Source organism: Brassica napus, unplaced genomic scaffold (assembly GCF_020379485.1).
Source record: "Brassica napus cultivar Da-Ae unplaced genomic scaffold, Da-Ae ScsIHWf_1329;HRSCAF=1898, whole genome shotgun sequence".
NCBI lineage: Eukaryota > Viridiplantae > Streptophyta > Magnoliopsida > Brassicales > Brassicaceae > Brassica > Brassica napus.
The window spans coordinates 69,310-87,244 of NW_026014745.1; the positions used below are offsets into that span (position 1 = coordinate 69,310).

Consider the following 17,935-nt stretch of genomic DNA (forward strand, 5'->3'; position numbering starts at 1 on the left):
AGGAGGAAGGTTCTATTGGTCTCTTTGGAGGGAAAGGAGAGATCACACTTGCAAACCAAGCTGAGGTTCCGCAAGCAAACCGTGCAAGCTCTAACCAGTATGATGCAAAGAAGTTCACAGGAAATTGTGATCATTGCAAGAGACAAGGTCACAAGAAGAACCAGTGCTGGATCTTGCATCCTCATCTGAAGCCGGCCAAGTTCTCAAGAGAAAAAGATGGGAGAGCCAATGTCTCGTATGCTGGAAGTGAGCCGGGAAGTTCAAGTGTTGCTGGTGTTGAGATGAGTTGATTATATGGATATGAAGAGATAAGGAGTTGAAGAGAAGAGGAGAAAGGAATGAGGGGACTTTGGGCAAGCATGGTACGGACGGCCGTACAAGGCCGTACATGGCCGTACCGTCCGTACTAAATGCCTTGACCAGAAGTTACCCAACCTGACCAAGTGAAACCGTAACAAGGTAGAAGTTACCTTAAGGGCTTAGTGAAGAGATAAGACTGGTAGGAGGATAAGGGACGCGCGTGCCAGGCTGGAACAGGCTGGAAAGCAGTCCAAGATGGCATAAGCATGTGAGCCATCCTGGCCAATCATTCAAAAGGCTCCCCTAGACTCCACACGGTTAAACAGTGGCGATTTCCCTTCTTGTAAACCCTTGTGTCTCCCTTATAAATATGTAACCTCACTCATTAATAAAATTAAGCAAGTTATGAGTCTCTCTTAGTCTTTCTAAAACTCTCTCTAGACTCCAAATCTTATTTTAGACTTTAATCTTTTCTAAACTCATTCTAATCTTCTCTAAACACTCAGATTACTCTTAACATCATTAAAACTATCATGGTATCAGAGCCAGGTTAGTGAAAGCCTGAGGTCGTGTGAGATTCTTTGAAGTTACAAGTTTGAAGCTTTGAAGAAACTCTTGTGTGTTCTTGGGTGTTTTGAGAGGTTCCGGGTACATTTCAAGTTCAAGACTAGTTGTGGTGTGTTGTCTGAAGCTGCGTGGGTTGAAGATCGAGGCTGTGAGGGTTTCTACAAATCATTCAACTCAAGATAGAGTTCCTGAAGCTTAGAGAGTTCATCATTCAACATGGAGAGTGGGATGAACATGAACATGAAGGTAGCCGTGTGTTTCAAGGGAAACAACTACTTGGTATGGTCAAGGATGGTGAGAACCACGGTGGGAAGCAAGGGGTTGTGGAAGCATATCAACCCCGGAGAAGCTCCATAACTCATCACTCAAGGAGAGGATGATGGTGAGGCTGCAAGCAACGCGGCTGAGAAGTGGTATCAAGAGGACATGCTGGTGATGTCAGTGCTTCACTCGTCCCTTGAGCCAGCAATCTTAGATGCCTACAGCTACTGTGAGTCTGCTAAGGAACTGTGGGACACACTGAAGAAGGTGTATGGGAATACATCAAACTTGAGCAGGGTGTTTGAGGTGAAGCAAGCGATTAACAACCTGGTACAAGAGGATATGGAGTTCACTAAACACCTTGGGAGATTCAGATCACTATGGTCCGAGATGGAGATGTTAAGGCCAAGCACTACAGATGCAGATGAGCTCAACAAGAGAAGAGAGCAAGACAAGGTCTTTGGCCTACTTCTCACCCTCAACCCGGCGTATAATGGTCTCATCCAGCACCTGCTTAGAGAAGACACTCTACCTGACCTTGAGGATGTGTGTGCGCGGATTCAGAAGGAGCAAGGCTCCATTGGGTTGTTTGCCAAGAAAGGAGACCTTTCCCTTGCAAGCCAAGCGACTCAAGAGGAAGGGAATGAAGCTACACAAGCAAATAAGGCTGCTGCGCATGGGAAGTATGAGGAGAGGAGGTTCAATGGGAACTGTGATCACTGCAAGAAGCATGGCCACAAGAAGAGTCAATGCTGGATCCTTCACCCACATCTCAAACCGGCAAAGTTCATGAAGGACCGTGAGGCAAGGGCTAATGTATCAGATGGAACGAGTGGAGCTGGTCCAAGCAAAGGAAAGGAGATAGATGGGCGTGAAGGAGGTGATGGGAAGTCTCTTGTAGCCTACACTGGAGCCCCAAGCAACCGTGGGAACTATGATCAAGAGTATCTAAGGAGATCCGACCTGGATGCTCTCATCAAGCTCTTTAAAGAGCATGGTAACACATTTGCTTATTCCTTTGGTGCTAGGGCTATAGAGAATGATGAGAATCTAACTAGAACTGATAGGATGCATGAAAGTGTGATTGAGATGTTAAACCAATCTAGAACGGCTAGTTTTGCTAGGAATGATCATGTATTCAAACCATCTAGTATCCTTGCTCATATTGCTAGTTCACATACCATTAAGCCTTTAGTAGTTGATTCTGGTGCATCTCATCATATGATAAGTGACACTAGTTTAATTAAAGACATTGTACCAATGAATGGTAATGTGATGATAGCTAATGGAGATAAGATACCTATTAGAGGAATAGGAAGTCTTAAACTGTTTGGTAAGGAGACTAAAGCCTTTTATATGCCTGAATTTACTTCAAACTTGTTATCTGTTAAGAAATGTGCTACTGATTTGCAATGCAATGTCATATTCAGTCCTAATGATGTGAAGTTTCAGGATATTAAAAGCAGCAAGATGATTGGAAAGGGAGTGACTAAAGGAGAATTGTATTTGCTCAAAGATCTTGCTCCTGTTTCTAGTTATAGCTGCTCGTTTACTTCTGTTTCTGGTTCTAGTTTAAGTAAAAATGCATTGTGGCATGCTAGATTAGGACACCCTCATAATAAGGCTTTAAAACTGATGTTGCCAGGTGTTTCCTTTGAGAATAATGAGTGTGAAGCTTGCATCTTAGGCAAGCATTGTAGAACTGTCTTTACCAAGTCTACTACTGTTTATGAAAAATGTTTTGATCTTATTCATTCTGATGTTTGGACTGCACCTTGCCTTTCTAGAGACAATCATAAGTACTATGTAACTTTCATTGATGAAAAATCCAAATACACCTGGTTAACTTTAATTCCAACCAAAGATAGGGTACTTGATGCATTTAAAAACTTTCAAGCCTATGTGACTAACCATTACAATGCCAAGATAAAAAATTTTAGGTCAGATAATGGAGGAGAGTACACGGGACAAGCATTCAAGCTACATCTATCTCAACATGGAATACTTCATCAGACAAGCTGTCCCTATACACCACAACAGAATGGTGTGGCTGAAAGGAAGAACAGGCACTTGATGGAAGTAGCCAGGTCCATGATGTTTCAATCCAATGTGCCTAAGAAGTTTTGGAGTGATGCAGTTGCTACGGCTTGTTATCTCATCAACAGGACACCAACTCTGATCCTTCAAGGACAATCACCATTTGAGGTATTGAATCAGTACAAACCTTCACTCGAGCATATGAAGATCTTTGGATGTTTGTGTTTTGTGATGGTGCCTGGAGAGATAAGAAACAAGCTAGAAGCTAAGAGTTCAAAGGCAATGTTCATTGGATACTCATCAAGTCAGAAAGGATACAAGTGCTATGATCCTAACACAAGGAGAGTGTTAGTATCTAGAGAAGTAAAGTTTGTTGAAGAAAAAGGATATTATGAAGAGCAGATTCAAGAAGATTTGAAGGATCTTACATCTGATAGAGCTGAAACCTTGAGGTTGATCCTAGAAGGGCTTGGAATCAACATGAATCAAGGACATCAGGGGGGGAGAAGCACAACTCCAGCACCGGATCATCAGACTTCCAACCTTGAGCATGAAGGGGGGAATGAAACAAGAACTCCAAACCTTGAGCGTGAAGAAACAAGTAGAGAAGAGAGTTCTGGCTCTCATGATCAAGCTGTGGAATCAGATGATCAACAAGAAGAAGCTAATGATCAGCTAAGGGAAGAGGGAGCTGAAGCAAGTCAGCTAGGAGAAGAAAGATCCGAAATGTTGTCACAAGAAGAAGAACAAGAGATGGCACAAGAAGGGCCAATGTTAAGAAGAAGTACAAGGCTGAGAAAGGACCCTTCCAGTTGGGTAAACACGAGAGTGTACTACAATGCCCAAGCTGTGGAGCATCCTACTCAGGCCGTGTGTTCTTTCAGTCAATATCCAGAAGCACATTGTGCATTTATGGTAAACTTGAATGAGAATCACATTCCAAGAAGCTATGAAGAGGCAATGGAGGATAAGGAGTGGAAGGAATCAGTAGGAGCTGAGGCAGGAGCTATGATAAAGAATGATACATGGTATGAGAGTGAACTACCAAAAGGGAAGAAGGCAGTGTCTAGTAGATGGATCTTTACAATCAAGTACAAGGCTGATGGGTCGATTGAGAGGAAGAAAACTAGACTAGTAGCAAGAGGGTTTACTCAGACATATGGAGAGGATTACATTGAGACATTTGCACCAGTAGCCAAGCTACACACAATTAGAATTGTTTTAAGCTTGGCTGTGAACCTTGGATGGGGATTGTGGCAAATGGATGTGAAGAATGCATTTCTACAAGGAGAACTTGAGGATGAAGTCTATATGTATCCTCCACCAGGTCTTGAACATCTAGTGAAGAGAGGGAATGTACTGAGGTTAAAGAAGGCTATCTATGGGCTGAAGCAATCACCAAGAGCATGGTACAACAAGCTGAGCACAACTCTGAATGGCCGAGGCTTTAGGAAGTCAGAATTGGACCATACTCTCTTTACCCTTACTACACCCTCAGGTATGGTTGCTCTCCTTGTGTATGTGGATGATATCATTATCACAGGAAGTGATAAAGAAGGTATCAAAGCAACCAAGGAGTTTCTAAAGTCTATGTTTGAAATAAAAGACTTGGGAGAAATGAAATACTTTCTTGGAATTGAGATTTGTAGATCCAAGGAAGGTTTGTTCATGTCCCAAAGGAAGTATACACTTGATCTTTTGAAAGATGCAGGTGCTTATGGAGGCAAGACAGCAAGGATGCCAATGGAGGATGGCTACAAAGTACCAAGAGAGGGGGAGATTGAAGACAGCAAGCCATTTCATGATCCTAAACTCTATAGAAAACTTGTTGGAAAATTGATTTATCTAACCATCACAAGACCTGATATATGCTTTGCTGTGAATCAGGTGAGTCAACACATGCAGCTTCCCAAGGAACATCATTGGCGTATGGTGGAGAGGCTGCTGATGTATCTAAATGGCTCGCCGGATCAAGGTGTATGGATGGGGTGCAATGGAAGCACAGAAGTGGTGGGCTATTGTGATGCTGATTGGGCAGGTGATAGAGCTGACAGAAGATCAACAACCGGCTATTGCACATTCATTGGAGGCAACTTGGTGACTTGGAAGAGTAAGAAACAGAAGGTGGTGTCATGCTCTAGTGCAGAAGCTGAATATAGAGCCATGCTGAAGCTTACAAACGAGCTAGTTTGGATCAAGGGCATCTTGAAGCATTTGGAGATAGCACAAGACACTCCAATGACAATGCATTGTGACAACCAGGCCGCCATTCACATAGCCTCCAACTCGGTGTTCCATGAGAGAACAAAGCACATTGAGGTTGATTGCCACAAGGTGAGGCAGATGATTGTCCTAGGAGTCATCTTGCCATGTTATACTAGGAGTGAAGATCAGTTGGCTGATGTATTCACCAAGGCTGCAAGGCAAAACACAATGGAGTCCATTCATATCAGATTGGGCCTCATTGATCTTGGGAAGAGAAGCAGCTGATCCCCTTAGTCATGAGATCTTTACTCTTTTTCCCTCATTAAGGTTTTGTCCCAATGGGTTTTCCTTAGTGAGGTTTTTAATGAGGAAGATCTCATGGCTGTCCAAGCTTAGTCTTTCACAAAGCTAAGCTTGAGGGGGAGTGTTGAGATGAGTTGAGTATATGGATATGAAGAGATAAGGAGTTGAAGAGAAGAGGAGAAAGGAATGAGGGGACTTTGGGCAAGCATGGTACGGACGGCCGTACAAGGCCGTACATGGCCGTACCGTCCGTACTAAATGCCTTGACCAGAAGTTACCCAACCTGACCAAGTGAAACCGTAACAAGGTAGAAGTTACCTTAAGGGCTTAGTGAAGAGATAAGACTGGTAGGAGGATAAGGGACGCGCGTGCCAGGCTGGAACAGGCTGGAAAGCAGTCCAAGATGCCATAAGCATGTGAGCCATCCTGGCCAATCATTCAAAAGGCTCCCCTTGACTCCACACGGTTAAACAGTGGCGATTTCCCTTCTTGTAAACCCTTGTGTCTCCCTTATAAATATGTAACCTCACTCATTAATAAAATTAAGCAAGTTATGAGTCTCTCTTAGTCTTTCTAAAACTCTCTCTAGACTCCAAATCTTATTTTAGACTTTAATCTTTTCTAAACTCATTCTAATCTTCTCTAAACACTCAGATTACTCTTAACATCATTAAATCTATCAGCTGGGAGCTCAGGCCAAGCTGGAGAGGGCGGGACACGTGAGCCTGGAGATAGCAAGGCCCTGGTGACTTACACACCTCAGCCAAGCCTTCAGAACAACCGTGAGAACGAGTACCTAAGGAGATCAGACATTGACTCCCTCATCAAAATGCTAAAAGAGAATGGTAACACACTTGGTACTCTTGGTTACTCCTTTGGTGCATCATATGAATCGTGTAGTATTGCTAGAGAACCTGATCATTCAAGCATTGCTTATAAACCTACTAGCATACTAGGACAGTCTCATATTGCACACAATCTGTTTAAACCTTTGGTAGTTGATTCAGGAGCTTCTCATCATATGATTAGTGATACTAGTTTGATTAGAGACATTGAACCTACAAATGGACATGTCATGATTGCAAATGGAGATAAAATCCCAATTAGAGGAATTGGCAAGCTAAAATTGTTTGATAAAGACTCTAAAGCATTTTATATGCCTGACTTCACCTCAAATCTATTATCTGTAAAGAAGTGTACTACAGATCTTAATTGCAATGTTATATTTAGTCCTAATGATGTGAAGTTTCAGGATATTGAGAGCAGCCAATTGATTGGAAAAGGAGTTACCAAGGGAGATTTATATTTACTTGAAGAACTAGCTCCTGTTTCTGATTACTTATGCTCATTTACTTCTGCTTCTATGATGAATAAAAATGCATTGTGGCATGCTAGACTAGGTCATCCCCATGTTAGGGCTTTAAACTTAATGTTACCAGGTGTGGTATTTGAAAATAAGGATTGTGAAGCTTGCATTTTAGGCAAGCATTGTAAAACTGTGTTTCCCATTTCATCTACTGTTTATGACAAATGCTTTGATCTAATTCACTCTGATGTTTGGACTGCTCCTTGCTTGTCTAGGGATAGTTTTAAATACTTTGTCACATTCATAGATGAAAAATCGAAATACACCTGGATAACACTTATTCAAACCAAAGATAGGGTGCTTGAAGCTTTTAAGAATTTTCATAACTATGTGACTAACCATTACAATGCCAAGATTAAAATTTTGAGATCAGATAATGGTGGGGAATACACTGGTCAAGCCTTCAAGCAACATCTAGCACAACATGGGATACTACACCAAACGAGTTGTCCTTATACTCCTCAGCAAAATGGAGTGGCTGAGAGAAAGAATAGGCATCTCATGGAGGTGGCAAGGTCAATGATGTTTCAAGCAAATGTTCCTAAGAGGTTTTGGAGTGATGCTGTGGCTACATCTTGTTATCTAATCAACCGGATCCCAACTAAGATTCCACATGATCAGTCTCCTTTTGAAGCCTTGAACAAGTACAAGCCATCATTGGAGCATATGCGAATCTTTGGATGTCTATGCTTTGTCCTTAGGCCAAAAGAATTGAGAAACAAGCTTGAAGCAACCAGCACAAGAGCTATGTTTGTTGGCTACTCTACTACTCAAAAGGGTTACAAGTGCTATGATCCTACTACTCGAAGAGTTCTAGTCTCTAGAGATGTAAAGATCATTGAAGCTAAGGGGTTCTATGAGGAAAAGAATCAAGATGAGCTGCTAGAGTTGACAAGAGAGTCAGATAGAGCGGCCAGCCTTAGAAGTATTCTAGAGGGGCTTGGGATACATACTACCCAGGATCCGAAGGAGAGACGCAGTACAACAACCACACAACCTACTGAGGCATCAAATGTAGATCATGGGGGGGAAAACACACCTGAACCAGCTGAAGTACATGTTGAAAGCCATGACCAAGAAGGCTCAGGTGATCATGATCAAAGTATGATGCAGGAAGATAGGGAGGTACCAAGCCAAGATCAAGAGGAGGAAACTAATGCAACTACAACTGAACCTGAACCAGAGCCGGCGGTGCAGCCATTGAGAAGAAGCACCAGAGTGAGAAAGGATAGTTCCAACTGGGTAAATATGATTTTAGAGAATAAGAAAGGTATTGAGAAGTCTAAGAGAGATTCAAGAGAGATTAGAGTGTTTAAGAGAAAGTGTATGAGATTATCATGATGAACTAGAGAGAGATACTCATAAACTCGTGGTTTTTATTAATCAAGACAGAGTTTACAATATATAGGATCAGATACAAGGGTTTCAGAGAGACTAAGCATGTGAGGTCAAGGATAAGGTTGCTTTAATTCAAACTTGATCCAATGGGAGCTGTCACACGTTTTTGGCATCTTGGACCAGGTTCCTTTTGCCTTTACAGCCTGTTCCAGCCTGTGTGGATAAGGCTCAGTCACTCTATCCATCCAAACGGTCATCTCCCCTAAGGTAAAACTCCTTTGGCCGTTTACTTCTTTCACGCGGTAACTTCTCCTCTTGGTCGAGTGGTGGATTGATCCGGACCGTACGGATGGTACGGCCTGTACGGCCTTGTACGGTCTGATCACTCCCAAGCTTTCCTTCTCTTTGCCTTCACATTATCTCATTCCCAACTCCTTAAGCTATCTTCTCATATATTGTTCAACTCATTTCAACACTCCCCCTCAAGCTTAACTTAGTAACTTAGTTAAGCTTGGAACAACCATGAGATCTTCCTCATTAAAAACCTCACCAAAGAAAACCCATTGGGGCAAAACTTTGATGAGGGAAAAAGAGTGAAGAGCTCATGGCTAAGGGGATCAGCTCCGTGGTGTAAGATCTATGAGTCCCAATCTGATGTGAATGGACTCCATAGTCTTTTGTCTTGCTGCCTTGGTGAACACATCCGCAAGTTGATCCTCACTCCTCGTATAGCATGGCATGATTACTCCCAAGACAATCATCTGCCTCACCTTGTGACAATCAACTTCAATGTGCTTGGTTCTCTCATGGAAGACTGAGTTGGTTGAAATGTGTATAGCCGCTTGATTATCACAGTGCATAGTCATTGGAGTCACTTGCTCTATCTCCAAATGCTTCAAGATCCCTTTAATCCATACCAACTCATTTGTAAGCTTCAGCATTGCTCTATACTCAGCTTCAGCACTTGAACACGATACCACCTTCTGCTTCTTGCTCTTCCAAGTCACCAAGTTGCCTCCAATGAATGTACAATAGCCGGTGGTTGATCTTCTGTCTGCTCTATCTCCAGCCCAATCAGCGTCACAATATCCCAACACTTCAGTACTCTTGTTGCATCCCATCCATACTCCAAGGCTTGATGTCCCGTTCAGATACAAGAGAAGTCTCTCCACCATGCGCCAGTGATGTTCCTTTGGGACTTGCATATGCTGGCTCACTTGATTCACAGCAAAGCATATGTCTGGTCTTGTGATAGTGAGATAGATGAGCTTCCCTACCAGCTTCCTGTATAGCTTTGGATCATGAAAGGCCTTGCTATCTTCAACCTCCCCCTCACGTGGAATCTTGTATCCATCTTCAAGGGGCATCTTTGCTGTCTTATCTCCTTGTATACCTGCATCTTTCAAAAGATCAAGTGTATACTTCCTTTGGGAAATGAACAATCCTTCCTTAGATCTACACAACTCAATTCCAAGGAAGTATTTCATTTCTCCTAAGTCTTTGATTTCAAATACAGATTTCAAAAACTCCTTTGTGGCTTTTATACCAGCCTTATCACTACCTGTTATTATAATGTCATCAACATATACAAGTAGGCAAATGATACCTGAGGGTGTAGTGAGAGTGAATAGAGTGTGATCTAGTTCAGACTTCTTGAACCCCCGTCCGTTTAAGGTAGTGCTCAATTTGTTGTACCATGCTCTAGGAGATTGCTTCAATCCATAGATAGCCTTCTTGAGTCTCAATACATTTCCAGGTTTCACAAGATGCTCTAGGCCTGGTGGTGGATGCATATATACTTCATCCTCTAGCTCTCCTTGAAGAAAGGCATTCTTCACATCCATCTGCCAAAGCTCCCACTCAAGGTTCACAGCAAGAGACAATACAATCCTTATAGTATGTAGCTTGGCAACAGGAGCAAAGGTATCAATGTAGTCTTCCCCATATGTTTGAGTGTATCCTCTAGCCACCAATCTTGTCTTCTTCCTCTCAATGGTTCCATCAGGTAGATACTTGATAGTGAATATCCACTTGCTTGTTACAGCCTTCTTCCCTTTTGGCAACTCACTTTCAAACCAAGTATCATTCTTTATCATAGCATTAGCTTCATCACCCACTGATTCTTTCCAATCTTCATGTAGCATTGCTTCTTCATATGATCTTGGTACACTACTTCCATCTAAGCTTGTAATGAAAGTGCAATGTTCCTTTGGGTAACTAGCAAAAGAACACACAGCCTGAGAGGGATGCTTCACAGCCTGAGCATTGTAGTACACTCTCGTGTTTACCCAGTTGGAAACATCCTTCTTCAATCGTGTGCTTCTCCTTAATGGAACTGGTTCCACCTCCACCACCGTAGGCTGAACTGCTTCCCCTTCTACTTCATCTGGTTCCACTTCTTGAATGACTTCTTCCTCGCTTTGTATCACACCTTGACCATGACTATCTGAGTCTTGATCTTCAGGCTCAGTCTCATTTCCCCCTTCATGATGATGGTGTGATGGTTCTTCAGCTTCATTATCCTTGGTTGGTTGCTGATCCTGGGACATGTTGATTCCAAGTCCTTCTAGTACACGCCTAAGACTTGTAGCTCTATCAGATGGTTGAGACAAATCTTCAAGATCTTCCCACTTTCTATCTCCATAAAAGCTCTTATCCTCCAAGAACTTAACATCTCTAGACACAAGAACTCTCCTGGCTTCTGAATCATAGCATTTATATCCCTTTTGTGATGTTGAGTAGCCAATGAACATGGCTCTTGTGCTCTTTGCTTCTAGCTTATTCCTTAGCTCCCTGGGTACGAGTACAAAGCACACACATCCAAAGACTCTTAAGTGATCCAGCACAGGTTTGTTTCTGTTTAGAACTTCATAAGGTGCCTGATCCTCCAAGATCTTGGTTGGTATCCTATTGATCAGATAACAAGCCGAGATCACAGCATCACTCCAGAATCTTTTAGGCACACTTGTGTGAAACATCATAGACCTTGCCACCTCCATTAGGTGTCTATTCTTTCTCTCGGCTACACCATTCTGTTGAGGAGTGTATGGACAACTTGTCTGATGTAGAATCCCATGGTGAGCTAGATGACTCTTGAAAGCATTACCAGTATATTCTCCACCATTATCAGACCTGAAAATCTTAATCTTGGCATTATACTGGTTAGATATATAAGCTTGGAAGTTTTTAAATGCATCAAGAACCCTATCCTTTGTTTTAATGAGTGTTATCCAGGTGTACTTAGATTTTTCATCTATAAATGTGACAAAGTACTTGTAATTATCTCTAGATAAGCAGGGAGCAGTCCATACATCAGAGTGAACAAGATCAAAACACTTATCATAGATAGTAGTAGATCTTTTAAACACAGTCTTACAATGTTTTCCCAAAATACAAGCCTCACAATCATTATTTTTAAACATGACACCTGGTAACATTAAGCTTAAGGCTCTAACATGTGGATGTCCTAGCCTAGAATGCCATAATGCACCTTTACTTAAAACAGAACTCAGCAAACAACTAGAAATGGGATTAATATCTTCAAGTACATAAAGATCTCCCTTGGTTACTCCTTGTCCAATCAACTTATTGCTCTCAATATCCTGAAATGTCACATTGTTAGGACTAAAGATAACATTGCATTGTAGATCATTGGTACATCTTTTAACAGATAAGAGATTAGAAGTGAAATCAGGCATGTAAAATGCTTTAGAGTTCTTATCAAATAGCTTTAAGTCTCCTACACCTTTAATGGGAATTCTATCTCCATTTGCAATCATTACATGTCCATGAGCAGGTTCTATGTTTTTAATCAAGCTATCATCACTGATCATGTGATGAGATGCACCAGAGTCAACAATCAATGGTTTTATGCCTCTAGCTAGATGAGTTCTAGGTGATTCATTTCTCAGTTTTAATTCCTCAATGATATCTATCAACCTATTCTCATTCCTAGGCATCATATGAGCAGTGTAAGAATAACCAAGAGTGTTTCCGAATGTACCAGACTCCTTAAGAGCTTTGATGAGGGCATCAATGTCAGATTTGCGAATCACTTCATGCTCCAAACTCTTTGCGGCCGTGTAGTGAGTTGCCATTGCCTTTCCTGCGCTTTCACCCACTTGTGCACTTGAGCCTGCTCCTGATGGACCGGACTCACTTGCTTCAGTAGACAGGTTAGCTCTGGCTTCTCGGTCTTTGTTGAATTTGGCCGGCTTGAGATGGGGGTGAAGGATCCAGCATTGGCTCCTCTTGTGTCCCAACTTCTTGCAGTGATCACAATTGCCTCCAAACCTCCTCTCATCACCATACTTCCTCTCATCAGTCTTGTATGCTGCACGGTTAGCTTGTGCTCCTTCCTCAGCCTTGTTGGCTAGAGCTAAGTCTCCCTTGCTTCCAAAGAGACCAAGTGACCCTTCCTCCTTCTGAAGTTGCGCACACACTTCCTCCATAGATGGGAGATTTGGCATCCTCAACATGTGCTTGATCACATCGTTGAATGGAGGATCCAACGTCAACAGCAAACCAAACACCTGATCCTGCTCCCTCCTCTCCGTGAGTAGCTCTTGATCATTAGTGCTTGGCCTCAACGATTCAAGCTCAGACCACAAGGATCTATACTTGCCCAAATGCTTGGTGAACTCCTCTCCATCTTGTACCAGTGTGTTGATAGCTTTCTTGATCTCATACACACGGCTCAGATTGGTAACGTTCCCAAAAGTCTTTTGGAGTACCTCCCACAGGTGTTTTGGAGTCTCGCAGTAGCTGTAGGCTTCCAAGAGATGTTCTTCAAGTGATCCTTGCAGCACAGATAGCACCATCAAGTCATCTTGAATCCACTTCTTTCCATCAGCAACCGCGAGCTCTCTTCCACCTTCTTCCTCACTGGCCACTGGTGCTGGGGCTCCATCTGTGATGTGATCCCATAACCCTAGCCTCCCAATGGCTGTCTTCACAAGCCTAGACCACAACAGGTAGTTTCCCCCACCCTTGAGTGAAATCGGAACCGAAATAACCTTGTTTCCTCCCATCTTGATTTGCTTGAACTTTGTTTAGAATCTCACAAGAAAGAACGTTTATCTGAAGCTGAAGAACACAAGATCTCAATACCACAGCCAACCTGGCTCTGATACCATATGATTTTAGAGAATAAGAAAGGTATTGAGAAGTCTAAGAGAGATTCAAGAGAGATTAGAGTGTTTAAGAGAAAGTGTATGAGATTATCATGATGAACTAGAGAGAGATACTCATAAACTCGTGGTTTTTATTAATCAAGACAGAGTTTACAATATATAGGATCAGATACAAGGGTTTCAGAGAGACTAAGCATGTGAGGTCAAGGATAAGGTTGCTTTAATTCAAACTTGATCCAATGGGAGCTGTCACACGTTTTTGGCATCTTGGACCAGGTTCCTTTTGCCTTTACAGCCTGTTCCAGCCTGTGTGGATAAGGCTCAGTCACTCTATCCATCCAAACGGTCATCTCCCCTAAGGTAAAACTCCTTTGGCCGTTTACTTCTTTCACGCGGTAACTTCTCCTCTTGGTCGAGTGGTGGATTGATCCGGACCGTACGGATGGTACGGCCTGTACGGCCTTGTACGGTCTGATCACTCCCAAGCTTTCCTTCTCTTTGCCTTCACATTATCTCATTCCCAACTCCTTAAGCTATCTTCTCATATATTGTTCAACTCATTTCAACATGGAGTAGTCATAAAAAGGGGAAGCCTTTAAGAAGAATGGCTATAGAAGCAGGTCAGGCGTGGAGTCTGAGGTATGTAGATAGAGTTGTTCAAGAAAACTCTACAAGATGTGGGATTGAAGCAGCTCATGGGAGTAGATCCGATCTGAAGAAGGTTTGTGGAGTCAAGAGAGCTAACACAGACCTGAGAAGAGGAAAGGAAGAACTCCATCAGCTTGTGGGCAAGCTGAAATACTTGTGGAGAGAGTTGGATTTGTTGAGATCAAGAACATCAGATCCGGAGGTGATTCAAGAAAGGCTGGAGCAAGATGTAGTCTTGAGCCTTCTAGTGAGCTTAAACTCATCATATGGTCAGCTGATTATACAAGTAGCCAAAGATGATGAGCGAGTAGATGTGGATGGGTTGTGTGAGCTTGTTCAGTCTTCATGTAAAGTATATGAGAAGAGCAAGAGACTGATCAGGATCAGAGATGGTACAAGCTGTAAGAAGGGAAGGCTTAGAAAGCTTTCTAGAGTGTGGCTTAAGATGGGAAAGGCTTGGAAGAAGGACAGGGAGTCTGGGTATCTAAGTGATAAGATGAGCTTGAAGATGATCAAGGAGGTGGCTCAACAAGTGGTAAGAGGAGAGTGTTCTTACTCTGCCTATATGAGTAACTCAGTGGAGGATAGTATGGTTATGAAGGAGCAGGAGATCAAAGGAGCAGATGACCCTATCACAAAGAAAGAATGGGATGAGTTTGTCAAGTATGTGTATGCTTTGGCTACGACCCGGAGACAAGGTGCTCCTGCCTTAGCATCCACATCCAAACCCATTATCATTGATTCTGGAGCAACACATCATATGATCAGTGATAGAAGTCTGAAAAGTGAAGTCAAGGCTGCAACAGGGAGTGTCATGATAGCTAATGGTGCTAGGATCCCAATAGAAGGCGTGGGAAACCTCAAGCTGTTTGAGAAGAGCTCACCTGCGTTCTATTTGCCTCAGTTCACTTCAAATCTGATATCAGTGAAGAAGGCCACAATTGATCTTGATTGTCAAGTAGTATTCAGGCCAAATGAGGTTGAGTTTCAAGACTTGAAGACTGGGAGAGTTATTGGTAGAGGGGACAGCAGGAATCAGTTGTATCATCTCCAAACAGCTAAGACCACTAATCCTATTGATTCTGTATGCTTGAGTAGTACTGCTGATAGGTGTGACAGTATTACTTGGCATGCTAGATTAGGACATCCTCATGCTCGTGCAATTGAATTGATTAAACCTAATATGTCATTCAATCACTTGAAATGTGAAGCTTGCATCTTAGGGAAGCATTGTAGAACTGTTTTTCCCACATCAGAGACCATATATGCAAATTGCTTTGATCTTGTTCGTTCTGATGTGTGGACAGCCCCTTGTATGTCCAGAGAAAACCAGAAGTACTTTGTGACATTCATAGATGAGAAGTCTAAGTATACATGGATCACATTGCTGCCATCTAAGGATAGAGTGTTTGAGGCTTTTGTCAACTTCCAAGCATATGTAACTAACCATTACAATGCTACTGTGAAGGTACTACGGTCTGATAATGGAGGAGAATACACCAGTCATGCCTTCAAGAATCACTTGGCTAAACATGGGATAGTGCATCAGACCAGTTGTCCTTACACACCACAGCAGAATGGGGTAGCTGAGAGGAAGAATAGGCATCTGATGGAGGTGGCTAGATCCATGATGTATCATGCTAATGTTCCAAAGAGGTTTTGGGGTGATGCTGTTCAGACTGCATGCTATCTTATCAATCGGATTCCAACTAAGGTATTGAAGAATCTGTCTCCTTTTGAGGTGCTGAACAAGAGCAAGCCATACATAGATCATCTGCGTGTCTTTGGATGTCTATGTTATGTTTGGGTTCCAGGAGAACAGAGAAACAAGTTGGAGGCAAAGAGCACTAAAGCAATGCTCATTGGATACTCAGTGACTCAGAAGGGGTACAAGTGCTATGATCCAGCAACCAGGAGAGTGTTGGTGTCTAGAGAGGTTAAGTTCATAGAGACCAAGGGGTATTATGAAGAAAAGAATTGGGAAGACTTGGAAGATCTGTCTCAAGAACCAAGAAACATGGCAGAGAATCTGAGGAACATATTGGAAAGGCTTGGGGTAAACATGTCCCAGGATAAGGTTAGAGAACCTGAAAGAACAACTCCCCTTGATCATGAGGGGGGAAATGAGTCTGAATCAAGAGTGCCAGAGCAGCACCAAGGGGATTCAAGTCATCATGATCAAGTGGTGACACAAGAAGTAGAGAATTTTCCTCAGGTCAGTGTGGATGAGCAAGGAGAGGTTCATGATCAAGAGGAGGTGAGTGAGACAGAAACAGAGGTTCAAGCAGAGGTTCATACTGAGGATCAGGTTCAACCATTGAGGAGGAGCACAAGGATAAAGAGGGATGCTTCCAACTGGGTAAACACGAGAGTGTACTACAATGCCCAGGCTGTGGAGCATCCTTCTCAAGCCGTGTGTTCCTTTGCAGAGTTTCCAGAAGAGCATTATGCCTTTATGATTAGTCTGGATGAGAGTTATGTACCAAGGACTTATGAAGAAGCTTTGTTAGACAAGGAATGGAAAGAATCAGTGGGAGCTGAAGCAGGTGCTATGATCAAAAATGACACATGGTATGAGAGTGAGCTGCCTAAGGGAAAGAGGGCTGTATCTAGTAGATGGATCTTCACAATCAAGTATCTTGCAAATGGACAGATTGATAGGAAGAAGACCAGATTGGTTGCAAGAGGATTTACACAGACCTATGGAGAGGATTACATTGATACCTTTGCACCAGTAGCTAAGCTACATACAGTTCGGATTGTGTTGTCCATTGCAACAAACTTGGAGTGGGATTTGTGGCAGATGGATGTGAAGAATGCTTTCTTACAAGGTGAGCTAGAAGATGAGGTATACATGCTTCCTCCTCCTGGTCTTGAGCATCTAGTAAAGCCAGGGAATGTTTTGAGATTGAAGAAGGCAATATATGGGCTGAAACAATCACCTAGAGCTTGGTACAGGAAGCTGAGTACAACACTCAATGGGAGAGGCTTTAGGAAGTCTGAATTAGATCACACTCTCTTCACCTTGACAGGACCTTCAGGGATCATTGTGATTCTAGTGTATGTGGATGATTTGATTATCACAGGGAGTGATAAGGCAGGGATTCAAGCTACTAAGGAGTTTCTCAAATCTGTGTTTGACATCAAGGATTTGGGAGAGATGAAGTATTTTCTGGGCATTGAGATATGCAGATCAAAGGAGGGTTTGTTTATGTCTCAAAGGAAGTATACTATGGATATGTTGAAGGAGACTGATGTGCTTGGAGGAAAGATAGCTAAGACACCCCTCGAGGAGGGATATAAGGTTCTGCGTGAGGGGGAGGTTGAAGAGAAGCAGCTGTTTGAGGATCCTAAGCTATACAGGAAGATGGTTGGCAAGCTGATCTACTTGACCATCACTAGGCCAGATATATGCTTTGCGGTGAATCAAGTGAGTCAACATATGCAGGCGCCAAAGGTCCATCATTGGAAGATGGTTGATAGGATACTGAGGTATTTGAGTGGCATGTCTGGTCAAGGAGTTTGGATGGGTTGTAATGGCAGTACAGAAGTGGTTGGATATTGTGATGCTGATTGTTGAGATGAGTCAAGTATATGTAGAGCAAGTGAGGAGTTGAGACTAAGGAGATGAGTTGAAGCTTGGAAAGGTTTGGGTAAGGTCCGTACTGTCCGTACATGACCGTACCATCCGTACACATGGAGATGGGTAAAACCTTGACAAGAGTAAAGAAGTTACTTGGGGTAACTTATGGGAAGGGAAGGAACTTACCTGGATGGA

The 17,935-nt window shown here is 42.7% G+C and overlaps 1 long non-coding RNA gene across 1 annotated transcript; it reads left to right on the plus strand.

The window, feature by feature from the left end:
• The first annotated feature begins 223 nt into the window (after positions 1–223).
• LOC125596921 lies at positions 224–6,614 on the plus strand. The gene is made up of 3 exons (XR_007331322.1): positions 224–273; positions 4,822–4,825; positions 6,364–6,614. It is a non-coding gene; the product is annotated as an uncharacterized LOC125596921 (long non-coding RNA).
• Positions 6,615–17,935: the final 11,321 nt, after the last annotated feature.